Below are 24,792 nucleotides of genomic sequence, written 5' to 3' on the forward strand. Positions count from 1 at the left end.
AATAAAACTCAGATAAGGAACAACGAATCAGTGAAAAACGGACCGCAAAACAATGGTCGCAAGCCAATTTGCTCTAGGGGCGGGGGTAGACAACAGAGGCCCCCTGTGCAAAAATAGTACGTGAGACTCTTGCTTAATTTATTAAGAGTAAGGCTAGGTTAGGGATGGGCGATATAAATGATATACGATATTATCGCCATAAATTCAGGCAACGATATAGATTTTAGCTATATCGTCATATCGCGATAGATGACCACGGAGAGGTAATGAATCGAAGAAGCTTCTCACTCACCGCTCCGTGGCCTCCCGACTCTGCACCGCGTTACACTGGCCAGGGCCTTGCGTGCACACATCGTCAGCGCGCTGGCTGATGCTGTGTGTGACGTCAGGTTCCTCCCAGTGCATGCTGGGCAGAAGACGCGGTCCGTCTCCTGCGGACTTCATCAGCCAGCCGCGCACCCTGCAGGAAAGGTAAGTATATTAGCAGGGGCCAGAATCTACCGGGGGGTGGATGGCTATGGCATGGGGCTGGGGGACATGATGATGGTGGCAAACTGGCAATGGCATAAGGCTGATGGCGCTGGCTGGGGGACATGATGATGGTGGCAATGGCATGGGGCTGATGGCGCTGGCTGGGGGACATGGATGATATGGCAATGGCATGGAGCTGATGGCGCTGGCTGTGGGACATGATGATGGTGGCAATGGCATGGGGCTGATGGCGCTGGCTGGAGGACATGATGATGGTGGCAATGGCATGGGGCTGATGGCGCTGGCTGGGGGACATGGATGATGATGGCCATGTAATTTGTATACATACAGAAGAAAATAATATATCGTAATATATCGTTATATCACACATGCTTCAAATTATATTGCGATATAGATTTTAGGCCATATCATCCAGCCCTAGGCTAGGTCTACACGACGACATGTGTCGCGCAACAATTTTTATAATGGTAGTCTATGGTGTCACACTGCAACATGCGACATGCTGCGACTGCGACGCGGCAGTCGCAGAAAAATCCATCTCGACTGGATTTTTTGCGACTGTCGCAGTCGCAGCATGTTGCATGTCGCAGTGTGGCACCAAAGACTATCATTATAAAAATTGTTGCACGACATTGGTGCGACAAAGTGTCGCGCGACAAATGTCGTCATGTAGACCTAGCCTAAGGGTCTCACCATAGTGCTCCTTGTCCCTTACTATGGCTCTCTAGTCCACCCTTCATCCAGTTCATTAGAACTGTAATTTAAGCCAGTGTCCATTTTAATAGTGCTATGGGACCCTTTGTCTATAGGGCCCCTGTGTAGCTACACAGGCTGCACCAACGATGAATTGAGTTGCCCATAAGAGCCTTGCAGGCTGTCTTGCAGGGCACTAGTTCATTGCAGCAATGCAAAAGTCATTTTACAGTACTAGAGAATTGCTCATAAAGCAATTCCATAACATTTCAATTGTTTCCATAATGGAACTAGAATACAAATGTTCTCACCTTTGAAGGATAACAGACTGTGAGCCACGCTGTTCTACATTATCATGCTCATCATCTCAAGTATTTTGTTTTTTATTACTCAACAGGAGACGTGTGAAAGTATGTGAAAGTAAGCCTTCGGTCCATTCAAAATGAATTTCTAATATTTATGTAAGTGCTGTGCAATAAGAGCTTAGGTTCAAAGAAAAGGTCTGTAAATGTTTGACAGATTCTCAGTTTTTTTTTGCTGTTTCAGTTGGAACACAGAATTTTTAAAGAAGGGTAACATTAGAAAAAAAGGACATTGTGTTACAGAAACACACAGAAAAGATATTCACTGCAGGAAAATACAGCAATTCTGATTTCTGAACAGTTTATAATCCCCCTGCTATATAAATGCGGGTGTTAGAGATTCAACACAAAGTAACAATATATGCTATAATAATGTAATTTCTCCACAGAACACTATGCAGTGCACAATATATTAACCTACTTTTCTCTCTCTCCCAGATTTGCATGCAGCAAATCCATAGAACACATAGGTATTACAGCACATTGTATAGTGGGATTTGTACTCTTATCAGGAGTGGGGAGAAGAGATTGGCTTCTAAGAAGTTGCAAGAACTTTTAGCAGCAAAAGAATGTCTTAGAGTCTTTTTATGACTTGTCTGAAAGGTTTAGAGGAAAGTGGATGTGGCCTATCGGGAAAGGGGAAAATTCACAGAATAAACATAACCCTGTTTGAGGGACTTCCAAAAGTACATAAGGGGACGGTACCACTAAAGGGACGCCCCATAGTCTCTGGTATTGATAGCCTCACCCAACACATAGGGACGTATATTGATCACATCCTTCGCCCCTTTGTCTCTGCTGTACCGTCCTACCTTCGAGACACGACGGACCTACTTAAAAGACTAGAGGGTATTATAATGGAACCAAACAGATGGTTTGCCTCAATAGATGTAGAGGCAGGGCACATCGATTCCCCATGATAAGGGCTTAACAGCAGCTAAGTACTTTCTTGAGTCCCGGTCCACAAACATGAACTGCCATAATAATTTTGTTCTGGAATTACTCCAGTTTGCATTAACACACAATTATTTTGTTTTTGCGGACCGTCTGTACCACCAGCTCAGGGGCACCGCTATGGGTAGCCCTTGTGCACCAACTTATGCAAATCTGCTCCTGGGCTGGTGGGAAGACGTGACTGTCTTCTCAGAATCAATGATGGAATGGACCACACATATATCTCTTTGGTCCAGATTCATTGATGATGTCCTGCTTCTTTGGACAGGGACCGAGAGGGAATTCCATCTATTTATGGACAAACTGAACTCGAATGAAATAGGTCTGTACTTCACATCCGAAATCCACCGCAACACCATTACCTTCTTGGATGTTGCTCTGGAACGAGATGTAAACAATTATATCAAAACTACATTATTCAGAAAAAAGACCTCTACCAATAGTCTCTTAAGGTAGGAGAGTTTTCATCCCAAATCGCTCAAAAAGGGCATCCCTAAAGGCCAGTTCTTGAGGGTACGACGAAATTGTTCGGACCCTGAGACCTTCACACAAGAAGCCTCAAAACTATTCCATTGTTTTAAGGAAAGGGGATACCCTAGCCAGTGTCTCCATGAGGCTTGGAACTGGGCCGAATCGAGGGACCGGTCCTCTTTATTACAAACCAAAAAGAAAAGAAAAAGTGCCCAAGAACCAATTAGAATAATAGGCACTTTCGACTCTGAATCTCAACAGGTTCGTGACATCTTGAGTCGATACTGGTCTCTAATTAAAACGGATCCAGATCTGACTAGTGTTTTACCTGAAAATCCCTCCATAACGTTCAGACGAGGACGTAGTATAGGGGACACGCTGGTTCATAGTCATTTTGATCCACCGGAAACCAACACCTGGTTGACCAACAGACAAGTAGGTACCTTTAAATGTGGCAAGTGCAAAGCATGCAATTTCATCTCCCCGGGCAACACTTTTAAAAACAGCTCTGATGATGAATTGTTCCATATCCGCAGCTTTGCTAACTGCAATACCACCACAATGGTGTACTTGGCCACTTGTATCTGTGATCTTAAATACGTAGGGAAAACCAAAAGAATGTTCAAAATAAGAATTTTAGAACATATTGGGGACATCCGAAATAGACGCGATAAACCCATCTCCCGCCATGTGTGGGCAAATCATGCTGGGGCCACCAATGTGGTCCGCTTTTCCACTATTGAGGTACTTAAATCCACAACCAGAAGAGGCGACGTAGACAAATTCTTAAAACAAAAAGAGTCCAAATGGATCTTTAGACTCAATACCATAACACCGGCAGAACTAAATGAATACATTGACTTTACGTGGTTCTTGTAAAGAGGCCACATTATATATACTTTATAACTGGGGACCATCATACCAGAGATATCAAACGCTTTATTATAGGGACTATTTTCCTCGTTTACTTATCATTTATCCATTTAAATAAATTTTTGGACCCAATAAATTGCTGGGGTCTATATTACACAAAAATTTTAGGGACTAGTCACTAACATGAGCGGTACCATCGCAAACATGTTATATCACATCAATATAGCCTTTTTTCAAATAAATAATGTCAGGGCTGTGGAGTCGGAGTCAAGGTCGAGGAGTCGGAGTCGGGGGAAATTTTGGGTACCTGGAGTCGGAGTCGGCAAACAATGCACCGACTCCGACTCCTACTAAATTTAGATTGGAATAAAATAAAAAAAAGCAAGTTTAAATGTCCCAATTCACAAAAAGTTATAATTAATGACTTCTCTACTGTAAGAATAAAGACCAATGCATGCAGTGCCTCACGTAACCGCAAAACGAACACGTTAAGTGACCGTGAAGAAGCATGCTTTTCATGTGCTTCACTATATGGCACGCAACGCACAATTAGGAGCTGCAATACTTATACTTTCCATAGTGTTGTGTTCTGCTTTTATAGGGAACGCAGCGTCCATGTGTAACCTAGCCTCTCACTGATAAGGGATTAAAAAAATATGTTTTTTGCAGGACTAGAGAGTGAGACACTTGTATAAGTGAAGGGAATAGAGGGCCAATAGTTCAAGACTGAAGCTGTAAACCATTGGAAAAACTGCTGTCATTTAGCTAAGGCTATAAAAACTTGTAAACTCTGATTGTTAGCTTAAACTTTAAACATGACTATGGGATTCTCCTAGGAAAATCATGTTTTAGAATAAATGCCCCTTCCTGGATCCTCCCACTGCCCTATCTTCAGCAGAAGATCAGCACACAAAGGAGAAAGCAGCTTCCCAGCCAGTAGTCCTGTGGTATGTTCCGTTTCTTTCCCTCAAGGAATGTATAAAATACATTTGCATATTAATACAGAGGAGTCGGAGTCGGGGAGTCGGAGTCGGAAGTACATAAAACTGAGGAGTCGGAGTCTGAACATTTATCTACCGACTTCACAGCCCTGAATAATGTATAAAATATTTTTTAATTTAATTTAATTTTTTTTAAATAAAAAATAAAATATAAATATAAATAAAAATATGAATTCATTTTAACCACTTCCCGCTACGCTAACGCCGAAAGGCGTCATTGCTGCGGCGCTCCCAGGCTACACTAACGCCGATTGGCGTCATCTCGCGTGAGCCGAGATTTCCTGTGAACGCGCGCACACAGGCGCGCGTGTTCACAGGATCGGAAGGTAAGCGAGTGGATCTTCAGCCTGCCAGCGGCGATCGTTCGCTGGCAGGCTGTAGATGCGATTTTTTTTAACCCCTAACAGGTATATTAGACGCTGTTTTGATAACAGCGTCTAATATACCTGCTACCTGGTCCTCTGGTGGTCCCTTTTGCTTGGATCGACCACCAGAGGACACAGGCAGCTCAGTAATAAGTAGCACCAAACACCACTACACTACACCCCCCCCTGTCACTTATTAACCCCTGATCACCCCATATAGACTCCCTGATCACCCCCCTGTCATTGATCACCCCCCTTGTAAGGCTCCATTCAGACGTCCGTATGATTTTTACGGATCCACTGATACATGGATCGGATCCGCAAAACACATACGGACGTCTGAATGGAGCCTTACAGGGGGGTGATCAATGACGGGGGTGATCACCCCATATAGACTCCCTGATCACCCCCCTGTCATTGATCACCCCCCTGTCATTGATCACCCCCCTGTAAGGCTCCATTCAGACGTCCGTATAATTTTTACGGATCCACTGATACATGGATCGGATCCGCAAAACACATACGGACATCTAAATGGAGCCTTACAGGGGGGTGATCAATGACAGGGGGGTGATCACCCCATATAGACTCCCTGATCACCCCCCTGTCATTGATCACCCCCCTGTAAGGCTCCATTCAGATGTCCGTATGTGTTTTGCGGATCCGATCCATGTATCAGTGGATCCGTAAAATCATACGGACGTCTGAATGGAGCCTTACGGGGGGTAATCAATGACAGGGGGGTGATCACCCCATATAGACTCCCTGATCACCCCCCTGTCATTGATCACCCCCCTGTAAGGCTCCATTCAGATGTCCGTATGTGTTTTGCGGATCCGATCCATGTATCCGTAAAAAACATACGGACGTCTGAATCGAGCCTTACAGGGAGGTTGATCAATGACAGGGGGGTGATCACCCCATATAGACTCCCTGATCACCCCCCTGTCATTGATCACCCCCCTGTAAGGCTCCATTCAGAAATTTTTTTGGCCCAAGTTAGCGGAAATTATTTTATTTTATTTTTTCTTACAAAGTCTTATATTCCACTAACTTGTGTCAAAAAATAAAATCTCACATGAACTCACCATACCCCTCACGGAATCCAAATGCGTAAAAATTTTTTGACATTTATATTCCAGACTTCTTCTCACGCTTAAGGGCCCCTAAAATGCCAGGGCAGTATAAATACCCCACATGTGACCCTATTTCAGAAAGTAGACACCCCAAGGTATTCGCTGAGGGGCATATTGAGTCCATGAAAGATTTAAATTTTTGTCCCAAGTTAGCGGAAAGAGAGACTTTGTGAGAAAAAAACAAAAAAAAAATTAATTTCCGCTAACCTGTGGCAAAAAAAAAAAATATCTATGAACTCGCCATGCCCCTCATTGAATACCTTGGGGTGTCTTCTTTCCAAAATGGGGTCACATGTGGGGTATTTATACTGCCCTGGCATTTTAGGGGCCCTAAAGCGTGAGAAGAAGTCTGGGATCCAAATGTCTAAAAATGCCCTCCTAAAAGGAATGTGGGCCCCTTTGCGCATCTAGGCTGCAAAAAAGTGTCACATATCTGGTATTGCCGTACTCAGGAGAAGTTGGGGAATGTGTTTTGGGGTGTCATTTTACATATACCCATGCTGGGTGAGATAAATATCTTGGTCAAATGCCAACTTTGTATAAAAAAAATGGGAAAAGTTGTCTTTTGCCAAGATATTTCTCTCACCCAGCATGGGTATATGTAAATTGACACCCCAAATAACATTGCCCAACTTCTCCTGAGTACGGCAATGCCACATGTGTGACACTTTTTTGCAGCCTAGGTGGGCAAAGGGGCCCACATTCCAAAGAGCACCTTTCGGATTTCACCAGCCATTTTTTACAGATTTTGACTTCAAACTACTTCTCACGCATTCGGGCCCCTAAAATGCCAGGGCAGTATAACCAGCCCACAAGTGACCCCATTTTGGAAAGAAGACACCCCAAGGTATTTCGTGATGGGCATAGTGAGTTCATGGAAGTTTTTATTTTTTGTCACAAGTTAGTGGAATATGAGACTTTGTAAGAAAAAAAAAAAAAAATCATCATTTTCCGCATGTAGAACAATAAATTTAGAGAAAAATTTATATATGGATGTCGTTTTTTTTAAAAAAAATTTACAACTGAAAGTGAAAAATGTCATTTTTTTGCAAAAAAAAATCGGTACATTTCGATTAATAACAAAAAAAGTAAAAATGTCAGCAGCAATGAAATACCACCAAATGAAAGCTCTATTAGTGAGAAGAAAAGGAGGTAAAATTCATTTGGGTGGTAAGTTGCATGACCGAGCAATAAACCGCTAAAGTTGTGGAGTGCCGATTTGTAAAAAAGGGCCTGGTCACTAGGGGGGTATAAACCTGTGGTCCTTAAGTGAAACACCAAAGAAAAAAGGCCAGCACAGAAATGAATATATAATTAATCTTTATTATGGTCTCAAATCGGGACCGGAGGTAAAAATACAGATAAAATACAATACTATGATGGATGGGAGACACACAGGAAGAAAAAGACCAACACCACTGGTAATGAGCATATAAATAAAATATATATATGTCAATAAGATATCAAAGCAAATGGAATCATATAAATATACATAGTGTATAGATGAATAAAAAAAGCCAGATATCTAAAAAACAGGCAAAGTCATGGATAATACAAACGGATGAAAAATCCAAAAAACAGTACAGGGATAGATAAAGTGCAAAGTGCCAAAATGCAAGTACATGGATCAGATTAGTGAAACATCCGTATAAAGACTAATGACATATAATACCTGAGTGGTGAACTGGATAGCCCCAACGCACGTTTCGCGTTAGCTTCTTCAGGGGACAAGGTGTAAGTGGTTAAGTCTATACTCCAACATATTAGAATACCATAATCAAGAATTGATAGGCATTTAAATAAAAATAAATAAAAATAAAAATAAAATGAAATTAAACTAATAAAATCATGAATTAACCTAATTTAAGTTGCAATAGTAATTTATGGTCATGAATGGACTGAATAGATAATCATGCTATACGTTGATTGCAGCTATGAAATTATAATCATGAGACATCTAATAATAACCCATTATACCTGCGTTGGACTAGAGTGATTAATCTGGCTGTTGCACCATACATCTTTGCTTATGGCCTTTTTGGCATATAATTACATTCAAATCCAGCGAATACTAAACAGTAAATTAAGCCATACACAGCAATATGTCCGGACAAAGGTCAGTATACTGCTATATATATCGAACTGGCTCAGTATCCAGGGACGCTGTCGGCGATCACGTGACAGCATGGCTGCGGTCATGTGACTAGTTTAACACTCATGCTATAATTGCAAGCTAGGTACAAAGTATGGTGAAATAATTAAATCTCACTAAGTTCCATATAGACTCTCATAACCACCTACTGAACTGTTACTATAATACAGTATTACTAATACAGTGCTTAGTCTTCAGGGACGATGCGATCACGTGACCGCATCCTTGCGGTCACATGGTCTTGCTATTACTGACGTCATACCCGGAAGTCAGGCTTAAATAAGCCTGTCGGGAATCCACATTTGCTGCCCTGTCTTCATCCAGACAGCAGGCACGCCGGGACGCCACACACCTACATGGACATTCCTTCTCCTGGCGGCGACTCCATTTCCATCCCTTTCGGTGTATCACATGACAACTGGTGTTATATTTATCTGACGGACCCCGTCGCTTTGGCAGTCCATATACATGTGACACTGATATAAGTCCTGTGCAGCATCACTTACTGCTACATTCATTCATTCCATATGGGTCATCCTCTCTAATATGGGATTTATCTTTATATCTCATATGGGACTTATCTGTCCATGTATCAGGAGGAAACATGATCTATTGACATATAAGTTGGAGTACTATTTGTTTAAGTCTATAGTGATGTGTTACAGCTGTGTACCTAAGGCGCCGTCCTTGGGAGAATAGCATATGTGGTGCAGTATCAAGTCCCGTCTACTGATTTTTTAGTGATACAGTGATATCTTTGCACTAAGTAGGTACTACATATATTTAACATCTACTGGTGGCTCTAGACTCAGTGACCACTACATCAGAAAAGAAAGACACAATCTGGTCTTTTCTCTTTCTTCTCCTCCTTTGTTTTGTTGTTATTATTATTTGTGGCGTAGGTGTCACGACTGTGACTGATCCAGACAGGTCTGGGAGGAGAAGGTCGCAGCGACTTGCTACTCGCGATAGCTTGTGAGTTATCTTCATGGTTCAGGGTATGTCATCCGGGTTTTGCCTTGTGAACATTTTTGTCCTGACTGGGAGTTTGTAGGCATCCTTCTCAGGTGAGTCCTGTCTGCCACTCCCAGCTACTATATTAGTTTCAGTTTCACTTGCAGTCATTGCCAGATATAGTCCTTACTTCCAGTTCTATTCTGACCTTTGAAGGAGATCGTTTGATGGTGTTGCTGTGGAGCTCTTGTCCGGCGTGGACTGTCGTGATTGGGATCGCCTTCTCTGCTCGTGACTGGATAAGTCTATCTCTGCTATAGTTTGTTTGTTGCTGTCTTCCCCTGCTGTTTTCCTAGACATGAGTGATGGTGACTAGTGCTCCCATCGGCCTTTCCCCACTCTAGGCTTGTTAGGGTGACTGAGGGTTTAGGCATCCTGCTCGCCGCACGGGTTCACACCCCGTCTAGGGTATCAGGGCAGACAGGTGCCAGCTTAGGGTTAGTCAGGGGTGGCCATACTATTCCCATCCGTAGATAAGGGTCCCCCTTCCCCTCCGTCTGGTGCGACACGACTGCTGCTGGGATAGCAGTCGTGACAGTATATCTGGCCTTGAGGGGGGGCCGTCTGGGATTCCCGAGGAGGAACGATTTGCGTATTCACTTTCTTCAGTGTGGCAGAGTGTGCAAGAAAGTTTGAAGAGAATTGGTGGTAGATACAAACGTGTGGCTGATAGGAGGCGCTCTGAAGGTCCGGACCTTGGGGTGAATGACTTGGTGTGGTTGTCTACCAGAAATATCAAGTTGAAGGTTCCCTCGTGGAAATTAGGTCCGAGATTTATTGGTCCTTATAGGGTAATTAAGATCATTAACCCGGTGGCTTTTCGTCTGGAGCTACCTCAGACTCTAAGGATCCATAATGTCTTCCACAGATCTCTGCTTAAGAGATATGTAGAACCTCCTGAACCATTGCCACTACCGCCTCCACCGGTGGTTGTTGATGGCAGTCTTGAGTTTCAGGTAGAAAAGATTGTTGACTCACGATATGTTCGCCGCTCTCTTCAGTACCTGGTGCACTGGAGAGGTTATGGTTCCGAAGAGAGAATGTGGGTTCCAGCTTCAGAGATAAAAGCGGACAGACTCATTCGGGCTTTTCATTGCTCCCATCCGGAGAGGCCTGGTCTTGAGGGTCCGGGGGCCCCTCGTAGAAAGGGGGGTACTGTCACGACTGTGACTGATCCAGACAGGTCTGGGAGGAGAAGGTCGCAGCGACTTGCTACTCGCGATAGCTTGTGAGTTATCTTCATGGTTCAGGGTATGTCATCCGGGTTTTGCCTTGTGAACATTTTTGTCCTGACTGGGAGTTTGTTTATTCTATTATTATTATTCTTTCATGATTGTTTTGCACTATGTGTCTATAAGTGGTCCACGTATCACCACCTGTGTGGTAATAAATATAAATATAAAAAATAAAAAAGGGGGGGGTCTTTTCATTATTATTCGTTTTTTGTTTTTGGCAATTTCATAGATTAGATCTGGTCTCCCTTAGGAATTATCTCATCTGTCACCTACCTTAGGGTCCTCCAGGGCACAACAGGAGGCACGAGATACGGGATCGCCCTTATCAGGGCGGCTATTCTGTTTATAGGCAAGGCCTACTTAATAGGGTTAGTATCAGGGATAGTTTCCCGTTCATACCATTATATCATATCTGGTGACCCGTCCTGCCATTGAGGAAACCAGATCTATATAGATTCTTATTTTGTTTTTGCCCATTTATATTTATTTCTTTATTTAAAGGGTCCAATATATTAATAGTAATTATTAAAAGTTATGTCTTAGAATTAATGGTTATTCTGTGAAACCTATCGGGAAAGGGGGTATGGATTATGATTAGGGATGAGCGAGCTTTAAGGTTTCAAGTTTGAGTATATTCTGAATTGCGTTATGGATTCCACTACCATGGACCATAACAGAATGCTTCTAATGCAATTATCTTAATGCTTTCTAAATGCTGTTAAGAACAGCTCAGGCAAAATGGCCGTCCCCATAATCATGTTCAGGAAATAGAATAAATCTGCAATTAGAAAATAAAAACGATTAGAAAAAAAGGAGATGTGTTGCTATCTGGTTTAAACTGGCAGAAAAAAAAATTTGTGACGCATTTCCTTTAAATCTAACATTATTGTCTAGAAATACTACTCCAGTTTTCTACACCGCCACCTACAGGAGTAGCCTTGGGACGTTTTTTGCACATTTTTAAAAAGTGCAAGGCTTGATAAATTTCTCCCATAGTAAGTGTTTACTTAGCCGCTGCATATTCAGGTAGATTTGTGTCTCTGGCTGTCATGTCATAGGCAGCGTGACTCAGCTTCTATAGAAGATAGGACCCCATATATTAAAGTTTGTACAAAAGTCAAAAAATTTCATGCAAGCGCTGATTTATGCAAAATCTGCACAATTTTTGTACTGCAACTTATCGTATTTTTCCTACTGGACTATAAGGCCTCATGCACACGGCCGTTGTATGGGTCCGCATCCGAGCTGCCGTTTTGGCGGCTCGGATGCGGACCCATTCACTTCAATGGGGCCGCAAAAGATGCGGACAGCACTCCATGTGCTGTCCGCATCCGTTGCTCCGTTCCGTGGCCCCGCAAAATAAAAATAGAACATGTCCTATTCTTGTCCGTTTTGCGGACAAGAATAGGCATTTCTACAATGGGCCGCCCGTTCCGTTCTGCAAATTCCGCAAAAAAAAACGGCACGGTCGTGTGCATGAGGCCTAAGACACACCTAGGATTTGGAGGAAGAAAAAAATATATTTTACATTAAACCTCAGAGCAGACCAACTATTCTTTATCAGACTTCAGATCAGACTCACAATTCTCATCAGACCCCTAAATTAGACTCCCATTCTTCATCAGACCTCAGATCAAACCCCAAAATCAGACCTCCAAGCTCCATCAGCCTTATATCAGACCCCTCATCCTCCATCAGCGTCAGATAAGACCCCCCCCCAGTCTCAATTAGCTTCAGATCAGCTTCCCATCAGATCCTCCAGCCTATATTAGCCTCAGATCAGCCCCCCAGCCTCAGATGGGACACCCCAGCCCCAATCAGCCTCAGATCAGCCCCCCCCAGCCCCATCAGACTCAGATTAGACCCCCAATCAGACCCTATCAGCCTGAGATCAGACTCTCCAGCCCCACTCAGCCTCAGATTACACCCCTCAGACCTCAGATCAGATGTTTTAAAGAAAAACTTACCTTGCTTGCTCCGGATGGTGCCGCATATTCAGGATTTATTGCTCCATCTCGTCCCGCTGTGTACCGTGACCTGACAGCGCACAGTGTTAGTTCATAGTGCATAGCTACGTGCGGTCAGGACACCACATTGGGACCCAGAAGACCAGAGAAAGTGGGTACAGCCAGTGCAGCGCTGCCCTCACCTCCTCATGCCTCCTGCATGCTGATGACCGTTTCCATAATGCATTAGCATTGACTATAAGAGACAATGCCACTTTTCCCCTATTTTGGGGGGGAAAGTGTGTCTTATAGTCCGAAAAATATGTTATATATTATTCTGGTAATTATTATTTTTTTAATGGAAAAATCTATTTTTGATATTGGCGCTAAGTCGACAAGATTTTAGTGGACTGTCCAGAAATCAAATATCATTCTCTGTTGGCAGTTTCATTAATGGGTGATACTTATCAAGTCCTGTATGCCAGGCTTCAAAAATGCTGGCTTTAAAAAGTCGCAAGGAGTGCCACCTAATTTTTTATTATTATTATTTATTATTAAAATGCCATTCATTCCATAGCGCTGTACATATGAAAAGGGGTATACATACATAATACAGACAATTGCATAAATAAGATGAATTACAAACTGGTACAGAAGGAGAGAGGGCCCTGCCCGTGAGGGCTTACAATCTACATGGTATGGGAGAAGGACACAGTAGGTGAGGGTGAAGCTGGTCATGGCGGTATAGAGGCAGCAGGGTCACTGGTTGTAGGCTAGTCTGAAGAGGTGGGTTTTCAGGTTTCTTTTGAAGGATTCCACTGTTGATGAGAGTCTGATATGTTGGGGTAGCGGGTTCCAGAGTGTGGGGGATGCACGGGAGAAATCCTGCAGGCGATTGTGGGAAGGGGTGATAAGAGGAGAGAAGGAGGTCTTGTGAGGATCGGAGAGTGCGTGTGGGGATGTATCTGGAAAGTAGCTCAGAGATGTAGGGAGGGGACAGGTTGTGGACGGCGTTGTATGTATTTGTTAGTACTTTGAAGTGAATTCGCTGGGCAATGGGGAGCCAGTGAAGGGATTGGCAGAGGGGAGAGGCAGAGGAGTAATAGGGTGAGAGGTGGATTAGTCGGGCAGCAGAGTTGAGGATAGATTGGAGGGGTGAGAGAGCGCTAGATGGGAGGCCACAGAGGAGAATGTTGCAGTAGTCCAGGCGGGAGATGATGAGGGCATGTACAAGCATTTTCACAGATTCAAAGTTGCGGAAAGCGCGGATGCTGGAGATGTTTTTGAGTTGGAGGCGGCAGGTGGTGGAAAGGGCTTGGATGTGCGGTCGGAAGGAAAGGGCAGAATCCAAGGTCACTCCAAGGCAGCGGACTTGGTTGACCGGGGATAGTGTGCAGCCATTGATCATGATAGATAGGTCTGTTGGGGGAGTTGAGCAAGATTGGAGAAAGATGATGAGTTCTGTTTTAGGCTACTTTCACACTAGCGTTCGGAGCGGATCCGTCTGATGTTTCATCAGACCGATCCGCTCCGATAATGCAGACGTTCGCATCCGTTCAGAACGGATGCGTCTGCATTAAAACTTAGAAAATTTTCTAAGTGTGAAAGTTGTCTGAGCGGATCCGTTCAGACTTTACATTGAAAGTCAATGGGGAACGGATCCGCTTGAAGATTGAGCCATATGGTGTCATCTTCAAGCGGATCCGTCCCCATTGACTTCCATTATAAGTCTGGACGGATCCGCTCGCCTCCGCACGGCCAGGCGGACACCGGAACGCTGCAAGCAGCGTTCAGGTGTCCGCTCACTGAGCGGAGCGGAGGCTGAACGCTGGCAGGCGGATGCATTCTCAGTGGATCCGCCTCCACTGAGAATGCATTGGGGCCAGACGGATGCGTTCGGGGCCGCTCGTGAGCCCCTTCAAACGGTGCGCACGAGCGGACACCCGAACGCTAGTGTGAAAGTAGCCTTATCCATGTTAAGTTTTAGAAAGCGAGAGGCGAAGAAGGAAGATAGGCATTGTGGGATTCTGGATAGTAAGGTGGTGATGTCTGGACCAGAGAGGTAGATTTGTGTGTCAGCATAAGAGTGATACTGAAAGCCAGGTTCATTCTGCCATGCCCTGCACCAGAGATTCAAATCTACACCAGCTAGCTAGCTATTGGGCCACACAATGTCCTGACCCCTCTGCTCAGCCCTGCCCATTTTCTCCTCACATTAGGAAAGTGACAAGAAGCTAAGGGTATTTTCACACTAGCGTTAAAGTTTTCCGGCATTGAGTTCCGTCACAGGGGCTCAATACCGGAAAGAAAACGCTTCTGTTTTATCTTAAGGCATTCTGTTCAGTATGTCTTCAGTTCAGTCCCTCTTACGGTATTTTTTCTGACCAAAATTCTGGAACGCTTGACGGAATGCCAAATTCGGCATTAATTTACATTGAAATGTATTAATGCCGGATCCGGTACCAAGCGTTCTAGAAAACCGGACCCGGATTCCTGGTCTGCGCATGCGCAGACCTTTAAAAATGCGAAAAAGAAATAAATACCAGATCCGGTTTTCCGGATAACACCGGAGAGACGGATCCGGTATTTCAATGCATTTGTTAGACGGATCCGCATCCGGATACAAATGCTATCTGTTTGCATACGGATTTCCAGATCCGGCAGGCAGTTCCGGCGAAGGAACTGCCTGCCGGAATCCTATAACGCAAGTATAAAAGTACCCCTAAAAAGTTGCAAATATGGAGTGTGTCATAATATGCTAATTTTTTACACCTCAGTAGTAGCATAATACCTTTGATACATCTCCCCCTTTGACCCACTATTAATCGGAATAGGAATATTTATCAGGTGCAGTGAATGCTGTAATGAAAAAAAAAAAAGTGTTTTGGTCACTGAACACTGAACAAAAAGTTGTATGTACCCCAAAAATGGTGCCAATAAAATTACAGCTCACCCCACAAAAAATGAGCCCTCACACAGAGCTGTAGATAGCAAATTAGAAATGTTATGGCCATCAGAATATGGCAATGTAAATTTTTTTTTATTTTCCTTTCTAGTAGTAAAAATTAACAAAACTATATAAGTTTGGTATCACCGTAATCCTACTGACCCACAGAATAAGGCTTTCATGTCATTTTTAGTGCACACAAAAACCCCAAAAAACATGGTAAAATAAAAAAAATAAAAAATTTCACCCCGAAAAAGGATTTTTTTCCCCCATTTTCCAATACAAGCTATGGTTATGGCACCACAAAAAAAAAACACTTCTCCCACCAAAAAAATAAGTCCTCATGAGGTGATGAGGATTTCTGAATTTTCATCCACATGCTGCATTAAAACAAATTGAAGCGGAAAAAGTTCAGCATTGCGGATTTGAAATCTGCAGATTTCTCTTACGGATTTTACCCTTTGCATTTGAGAGGGCGAAATTCAATGTATTTTCTGCAGCAAAAACCGCATTTGTGATACATGCAGCTTTGTTTCGTTTTTTTAACTGCAGATATGCAGTAAAATATGCAGATTTTTCACAAGTGCTACCACCGCTCCATTCACTTTTATGTGGGTGTTGGAAATTTTCGGCGCTCCCATAGGAATGATTGGAGGACAACCACACATGCATTATGAGCCCTCCTTCACTTTGCGGGCTCCGTTCTAAAGATAGGTGCAGGTCCCACCTCTAGCAATGTGACCCAATGTCTGAGGTTAGACAACCCCTTTGTTGGTCCAATGTTCATATGTGCCCACACTGCTGAGAAAAATGAAGCTTTAACCACTTCAGCCCCCAGTGCTTAAACACCCTGAAAGACCAGGCCACTTTTTACACTTCTGACCTACACTACTTTCACCGTTTATTGCTCGGTCATGCAACTTACCACCCAAATGAATTTTACCTCCTTTTCTGGTATTTCATTGCTGCTGACATTTTTACTTTTTTTGTTATTAATCGAAATTTAACGATTTTTTTGCAAAAAAATGACATTTTTCACTTTCAGTTGTAAAATTTTGCAAAAAAAAACGAGATCCATATAGAAATTTTGCTCTAAATTTATAGTTCTACATGTCTTTGATAAAAAAAAAATGTTTGGGTAAAAAAAAAATGGTTTGGGTAAAAGTTATAGCATTTACAAACTATGGTACAAAAATGTGAATTTCCGCTTTTTGAAGCAGCTCTGACTTTCTGAGCACCTGTCATGTTTCCTGAGGTTCTACAATGGCCAGACAGTACAAACACCCCACAAATGACCCCATTTCGGAAAGTACACACCCTAAGGTATTCGCTGATGGGCATAGTGAGTTCATAGAACTTTTTTATTTTTTGTCACAAGTTAGCGGAAAATGCTGATTTTTTTTTTTTTTTTTTTTTTTCTTACAAAGTCTCATATTCCACTAACTTGTGACAAAAAATAAAAACTTCTATGAACTCACTATGCCCATCAGCGAATACCTTGGGGTCTCTTCTTTCCAAAATGGGGTCACTTGTGGGGTAGTTATACTGCCCTGGCATTCTAGGGGCCCAAATGTGTGGTAAGGAGTTTGAAATCAAATTCTGTAAAAAATGACCTGTGAAATCCGAAAGGTGCTCTTTGGAATATGGGCCCCTTTGCCCACCTAGGCTGCAAAAAAGTGTCACACATCTGGTATCTCCGTACTCAGGAGAAGGTGGGGAATGTGTTTTGGGGTGTCTTTTTACATATACCCATGCTGGGTGAGATAAATATCTTGGTCAAATGCCAACTTTGTATAAAAAAATGGGAAAAGTTGTCTTTTGCCAAGATATTTCTCTCACCCAGCATGGGTATATGTAAAATGACACCCCAAAACACATTCCCCACCTTCTCCTGAGTACGGAGATACCAGATGTGTGACACTTTTTTGCAGCCTAGGTGGGCAAAGGGGCCCATATTCCAAAGAGCACCTTTCGGATTTCACAGGTCATTTTTTACAGAATTTGATTTCAAACTCCTTACCACACATTTGGGCCCCTAGAATGCCAGGGCAGTATAACTACCCCACAAGTGACCCCAATTTGGAAAGAAGAGACCCCAAGGTATTCGCTGATGGGCATAGTGAGTTCATGGAAGTTTTTATTTTTTGTCACAAGTTAGTGGAATATGAGACTTTGTATGAAAAAAAAAAAAAAATCATCATTTTCCACTAACTTGTGACAAAAAATAAAAAATTCTAGGAACTCGCCATGCCCCTCACGGAATACCTTGGGGTGTCTTCTTTCCAAAATGGGGTCACTTGTGGGGTAGTTATACTGCCCTGGCATTTTCCAGGGGCCCTAATGTGTGGTAAGTAGGTAAATGACCTGTGAAATCCTAAAGGTGCTCTTTGGAATATGGGCCCCTTTGCCCATCTAGGCTGCAAAAAAGTGTCACACATGTGGTATCGCCGTATTCAGGAGAAGTTGGGGAATGTGTTTTGGGGTGTCATTTTACATATACCCTTGCTGGGTGAGAGAAATATCTTGGCAAAAGACAACTTTTCCCATTTTTTTATACAAAGTTGGCATTTGACCAAGATATTTCTCTCACCCAGCATGGGTATATGTAAAATGACACCCCAAAACACATTCCCCAACTTCTCCTGAGTACGGCGATACCAGATGTGTGACACTTTTTTGCAGCCTAGATGCGCAAAGGTGCCCAAATTCCTTTTAGGAGGGCATTTTTAGACATTTGGATACCAGACTTCTTCTCACGCTTTGGGGCCCCTAGAATGCCAGGGCAGTATAAATACCCCACATGTGACCCCATTTTGGAAATAAGACACCCCAAGGTATTTAATGAGGGGCATGGCGAGTTCATAGAAATTTATTTTTTTGGGCACAAGTTAGCGGAAATTGATATTTTTAATTTTTTTCTCACAAAGTCTCCCGTTCCGCTAACTTGGGACAAAAATTTCAATCTTTCATGGACTCAATATGCCCCTCACGGAATACCTGGGGGTGTCTTCTTTCCGAAATGGGGTCACATGTGGGGTATTTATACTGCCCTGGCATTCTAGGGGCCCTAAAGCGTGAGAAGAAGTCTGGAATATAAATGTTAAAAAATTTTTACGCATTTGGATTCCGTGAGGGGTATGGTGAGTTCATGTGAGATTTTATTTTTTGACACAAGTTAGTGGAATATGAGACTTTGTAAGAAAAAAAAAAAAATTCCGCTAACTTGGGCCAAAAAAATGTCTGAATGGAGCCTTACAGAGGGGTGATCAATGACAGGGGTGGTGATCAATGACAGGGGTGGTGATCAATGACAGGGGGTTGATCAATGACAGGGGGGGTGATCAATGACAGGGGGGGTGATCAATGACAGGGGGGTGATCAGGGAGTCTATATGGGGTGATCACCACAGTCATTGATCATGCCCCTGTAAGGCTTCATTCAGACGTCCGGATGCGTTTTGCGGATCGGATCCATCTATCAGTGCATCCGTAAAAATCATGCGGACATCTGAATGGAGCTTTACAGGGGGGTAATCAATGACAGGGGGGTGATCACCACAGTCATTGATCATGCCCCTGTAAGGCTTCATTCAGACGTCCGGATGCGTTTTGCGGATCGGATCCATCTATCAGTGCATCCGTAAAAATCATGCGGACATCTGAATGGAGCTTTACAGGGGGGTGATCAGGGAGTCTATATGGGGTGATAACCACAGTCATTGATCACGCCCCTGTAAGGCTTCATTCAGACGTCCGTATGCGTTTTGCGGATCCGATCCATCTATCAGTGCATCCGTAAAAATCATGCGGACATCTGAATGGAGCTTTACAGGGGGGTGATCAGGGAGTCTATATGGGGTGATCACCACAGTCATTGATCATGCCCCTGTAAGGCTTCATTCAGACGTCCGGATGCGTTTTGCGGAACGGATCCATCTATCAGTGCATCCGTAAAAATCATGCGGACATCTGAATGGAGCTTTACAGGGGGGTGATCAGGGAGTCTATATGGGGTGATCACCACAGTCATTGATCATGCCCCTGTAAGGCTTCATTCAGACGTCCGGATGCGTTTTGCGGATCGGATCCATCTATCAGTGCATCCGTAAAAATTATGCGGACATCTGAATGGAGCTTTACAGGGGGGTGATCAGGGAGTCTATATGGGGTGATCACCACAGTCATTGATCATGCCCCTGTAAGGCTTCATTCAGACGTCCGGATGCGTTTTGCGGATCGGATCCATCTATCAGTGCATCCGTAAAAATCATGCGGACATCTGAATGGAGCTTTACAGGGGGGTAATCAATGACAGGGGGGTGATCAGGGAGTCTATATGGGGTGATCACCACAGTCATTGATCATGCCCCTGTAAGGCTTCATTCAGACGTCCGGATGCGTTTTGCGGATCCGATCCATCTATCAGTGCATCCTTAAAAATCATGCGGACATCTGAATGGAGCTTTACAGGGGGGTAATCAATGACAGGGGGGTAATCAATGACAGGGGGGTGATCAGGGAGTCTATATGGGGTGATCAGGGGCTAATAAGGGGTTAATAAGTGACGGGGGGGGGGGTGTAGTGTAGTGGTGCTTGGTGCTACTTTACTGAGCTACCTGTGTCCTCTGGTGGTCGATCCAAACAAAGGGGACCACCAGAGGACCAGGTAGCAGGTATATTAGACGCTGTTATCAAAACAGCGTCTAATATACCTGTTAGGGGTTAAAAAAAAACACATCTCCAGCCTGCCAGCGAACGATCGCCGCTGGCAGGCTGGAGATCAACTCTCTTACCTTCCGTTCCTGTGAGCGCGCGCGCCTGTGTGCGCGCGTTCACAGGAAATCTCGGCCATCGCGAGATGACGCATATATGCGTGACTCTGCGCAGGGCTGCCACCTCCGGAACGCGATCCTGCGTTAGGCGGTCCGGAGGTGGTTAATATATGTAAATTAGCCTCTATGAGCAGCAGCAGCGTTGCCATTACAATCAGAGGCTCTGCTCTCTACAACTGCTGCACCCTCTCCACTGATTGACAGGACCTGGCAGTGAGAACATCACTGTTTTCCGCGCGGGTGCAATGCGTGAGGTGAACGCATTGCACCCGCTCTGAATCCGGAACCATTCATTTCTATGGGGCTGTGCACATGAGCGGTGATTTTCACGCGTCACTTGTGCGTTGAGTGAAAATCGCAGCATGCTCTATATTGTGCGTTTTTCACGCAACACAGGCCCCATAGAAGTGAATGGGGCTGCTTGAAAATCGCAAGCATCCGCAAGCAAGTGCCGATGCGGTGTGATTTTCACGCATGGTTGCTAGGAGACGATCGGAATGGAGACCCGATCTTTATTATTTTCCCTTATAACATGGTTATAAGGGTAAATAATAGCATTTTTAATACAGAATGCTAAGTAAATTAGAGATGGAGGGGTTAAAAAAAATAAATTAATTAAACTCACCTCATCTACTTGTTCGCGCAGCCCGGCTCACATTCTTTATTCTTCTTTGATGACCTGGGAGGAAAAGGACCTTTGGTGATGTCACTGTGCTCCTCACATGGTCCATCACATGATCCATTACCATGGGGATGGCCATGTGATGGCTCCGCACACATCACATGGTCCATCACCATGGTGATGGACCATGTGATGAGTGCAGTGACATCACCAAAGGTCCTTTTCTCCCAGGTCCTCAAAGAAGAAGAAAGAAGAGAAGCCGGGCTGCACGAACAAGTGGATGAGGTGAGTTTAATTTTTTTTTTTTAACCCCTCCATCCCTAATTTACTTGCCATGTTATAAGGGAAAATAATAAAATGTACACAACACCATTTCCAAACTTCTGTGCATTTAAAAACGCTTTGCACTCGCGTGGAAAAATGGTGCATTTTCCCGTGACGCACCCGCATTCTATCCTGCCCTCACACGTGACGCCCGTGTTAAAGAGGCCTAATTCTCCTAGAGGCTCATTTGCATATATTAAAACACAATTTTGTCGCAGAAATGTGGGCACATATGAACATGGGACCAACACAGATGTCAAGTGCACATGCAACAAGTCAGCCAGCTTTATAGGGACAAATCTGCTGACAGATGCCTTTTAAAATACTTTAATATGGGCAGCTTTCTGGAAAAAATGTTGATCACCATGTTGATTGGAGCTAGTTATTTGTCGTTTACACATGGTAGTCATCGTGAGTATGGAGACAAACAATGGTTAATAGTGTACAATCATGCATTCTCATAGGGTTTTCATTTGTCTGCAGCATATCCTGTTTGTGCTTCTGAAAAACCATTTTTAGCTCCACATAAAACATGCAATGTGATTGTGGCTAGTTTGCTAGATGATCATCATGAACAAACAATTTCGTTCTCAGACATTTTTATGATTCAATAAGGTGCCTTTGGTTTGCTACACTTCTGCATCTACTGTATCTCACTAAAGTGAGTACAATTTTGTGAATATTTTATTATATCTTTTTATGGGACAACACTGAGGATATGACACTTTGATACAATGTAGTCAGTGTACAGCTTGTATAACGGTGTAAATTTGGTGTTCACCTTAAAATAACTCAACACATAACCATTAATATCTAAACCGCTGGCAATGAAAGTGAGTACACCCCTAAGTGAAAATGGCCAAATTGTGCCCAAATTGTCAATATTTTGTGTGGCCACCATTATTTTCCAGCACTGCCTTAACTCTCTTGGGCATGGAGTTCACTAGAGCTTCACAGGTTGCCATTGGAATACTGAGCTGGTGGATGTTAGAGACCTTGGGCTCCTCCACCTTCCATTTGAGGATGCCCCTAAGATGCTAAATAGGGTTTAGGTCTGAAGATATGCTTGGCCAGTCCAGCACCTTTACCCTCAGTTTCTTTAGCAAGGGAGCGGTCGTCTTGGAGGTGTGTTTGGGGTCATTATTATGTTGGAATACTGCCCTGTAGCCCATTTTCCGAAGTGAGTGGACCATGCCCTGCTTTAGTATGTCACAGTACATGTTGGCATTCATGGTTCCCTCAATGAATTGTAGATTTTCACAGCCGGCAGCACTCATGCAGCCCCAAACCATGACAATCTCACCACCTTGCTTGATTGTAGGCAAGACACACTTGTCTTTGTACTCCTCTGGTTGCTGCCACACACGCTTGAAATCATCTGAACCAATTAAGTTTATCTTGGTCTCATCAGACCACAGGACACGGTTCCAATAATCCATGCCCTTAGTCTGCTTGTACGGTTTGCAGACTTTTTTGTGCATCATCTTTAGAAGAGGCTTCCTTCTGAGGCACCAATTTGATGCAGTGTGGGGTGTATGGTCTGAGCACAGACAGGCTGACCCCCCCCCCCCCCCACACACACACCTTTAACCTCAGCTGCAATGCTGGCAGCACTCATACATCTATTTTGAAAAGACAACCTCTGGATATGATGCTGAATACATAAACTCAAATTCTTTGGTCGACGATGGTGAGGCCTGTTCTGCATGGACCCTGTCTTGTTAAACCGCTATATGGTCTTGGCCACCGTGCTGCAGCTCAGTTTCAGGGTGTTGGCAATCTTCTAATAGCCTAGGCCATCTTTATGTAGAGCTACAATTCTTTTTTCAGATCCTCAGAGAGTTCTTTGCCATGAGGTGCCATGTTGAACTTCCAGTGACCAGTATGAGACAATGTGAGAGCGATAACACCAAATTTAACACACCTTCTCCCCATTCACACCTGAAACATTGTAACACTAACGAGTAACATGACACCGGGGAGGGAAAATGGCTAATTGGGCACAATTTGGCCATTTTCACTTAGGGGTGTACTCACTTTTGTTGCCAGCAGTTTAGACATTAAAGGCTGTGTGTTTAGTTATTATGAGGCCTCACCAAATTTACACTGTTATACAAGCTGTACACTGACTACTTTACATTGTATGAAAGTGTCATATCTTCAGTGTTGTCCCATGAGAAGATATAATAAAGAATTTACAAAAATGTGAGGGTGTACTCACTCTTGTGAGATACTGTAGATGCAAAAGTGTAACAAACAAAAGGCACCTTATTAAATCCTAAAAATGTCTGAGAACGAAATTGTTTGTTCACTGCCACTTGATGCATTATATTAATGTAACGTTAATGACAGTTGAAAAAGCTAAAAAATAAAAAAAAAAGGCTCTCCAACTCTAGATATTGTACAACATTTGAGATTCTTTTTTTATTTTATTTAAAGAGAACCAGTCAGAAAAAGTGAAACAAGCTCTTGCTTTAACTGACGCCGCTCCCCTAAAAGCCCTGTTGTTATTTTTATGCATCAGGTCTCCCCAGTTCATGAGATATGGCCCCCAGCTTTATTGGTGCCCTTCATATAAATAAAGCTTTGGATGTCCAAAAGGGCATTTAGGGCCACATTTCTTCTGAGGCTGAGACTTTCCAATAAGCAAGGGCAGCATCAGAGTGATATCTTTCAGCCAGTATGGAAATGCATGCTCACTGCCTGGGGTAGGGAATTTGACATGGGAACTGATTTGTCTTGATTGCTCATTGCAAAGGGTTATTATAGCCCCTTCTGTGAATGTGGCATGTACAAAAATAGATATACCCTCATAAAGGGCACACTTAAAGGGCTTCTGTCACCCCACTAAACAGTTTTTTTTTTTTTTTTGGTTACTTATAATCCCTATACTGCGATTTATCCATACATAATGTGATTAATCATTTTGGTTCAGTAGATTCTGCTAAAAACGTACTTTTATAATATGTAAATTACCTGTCTACCAGCAAAACTTTTTTTTTTTCTTTTTAAGTCCCCCAAGTGGACCACAACTTACAATCATCAGATGTAAATTGCTCCATTATTCTGTATAGAAATCACTATATCACAGTTTAGTGCTGCCATCTAGTGGCCTGAACTGGGATATACTAACAATGAGCCTGGAACCCTAGTACAGGCTGCAGCCTATTTATAGAACAGGGTCCTTTCCCCGATCTCCACTGGGGGAAAGCGTGCCTGAAGAGGAATCCCGCGCTTCCGTTTTTTAACACTCAGATGCCGCGAGTGAGGGGAACTGAATGCTGTGAGGGGAGGGGGCATGTAGTGTATTCTGTGGTCATGAGGGTACAGATCTGTGTGAGGAGCTTTATGGGGTGTAAATCTGTGAGGGAGGG

At 43.5% G+C, this 24,792-nt stretch overlaps 1 protein-coding gene across 2 annotated transcripts in view; it reads right to left on the bottom strand.

Annotated features, from left to right (window-relative positions):
• Positions 1 to 24,792, bottom strand: part of TRPC3 (transient receptor potential cation channel subfamily C member 3) — a 495,918-nt gene that overhangs the window by 466,103 nt on the left and 5,023 nt on the right. The gene's annotated exons all lie outside the window — the stretch shown is intronic.

Source organism: Bufo bufo, chromosome 2, assembly GCF_905171765.1.
Source record: "Bufo bufo chromosome 2, aBufBuf1.1, whole genome shotgun sequence".
NCBI classification, from domain to species: Eukaryota; Metazoa; Chordata; class Amphibia; order Anura; family Bufonidae; genus Bufo; species Bufo bufo.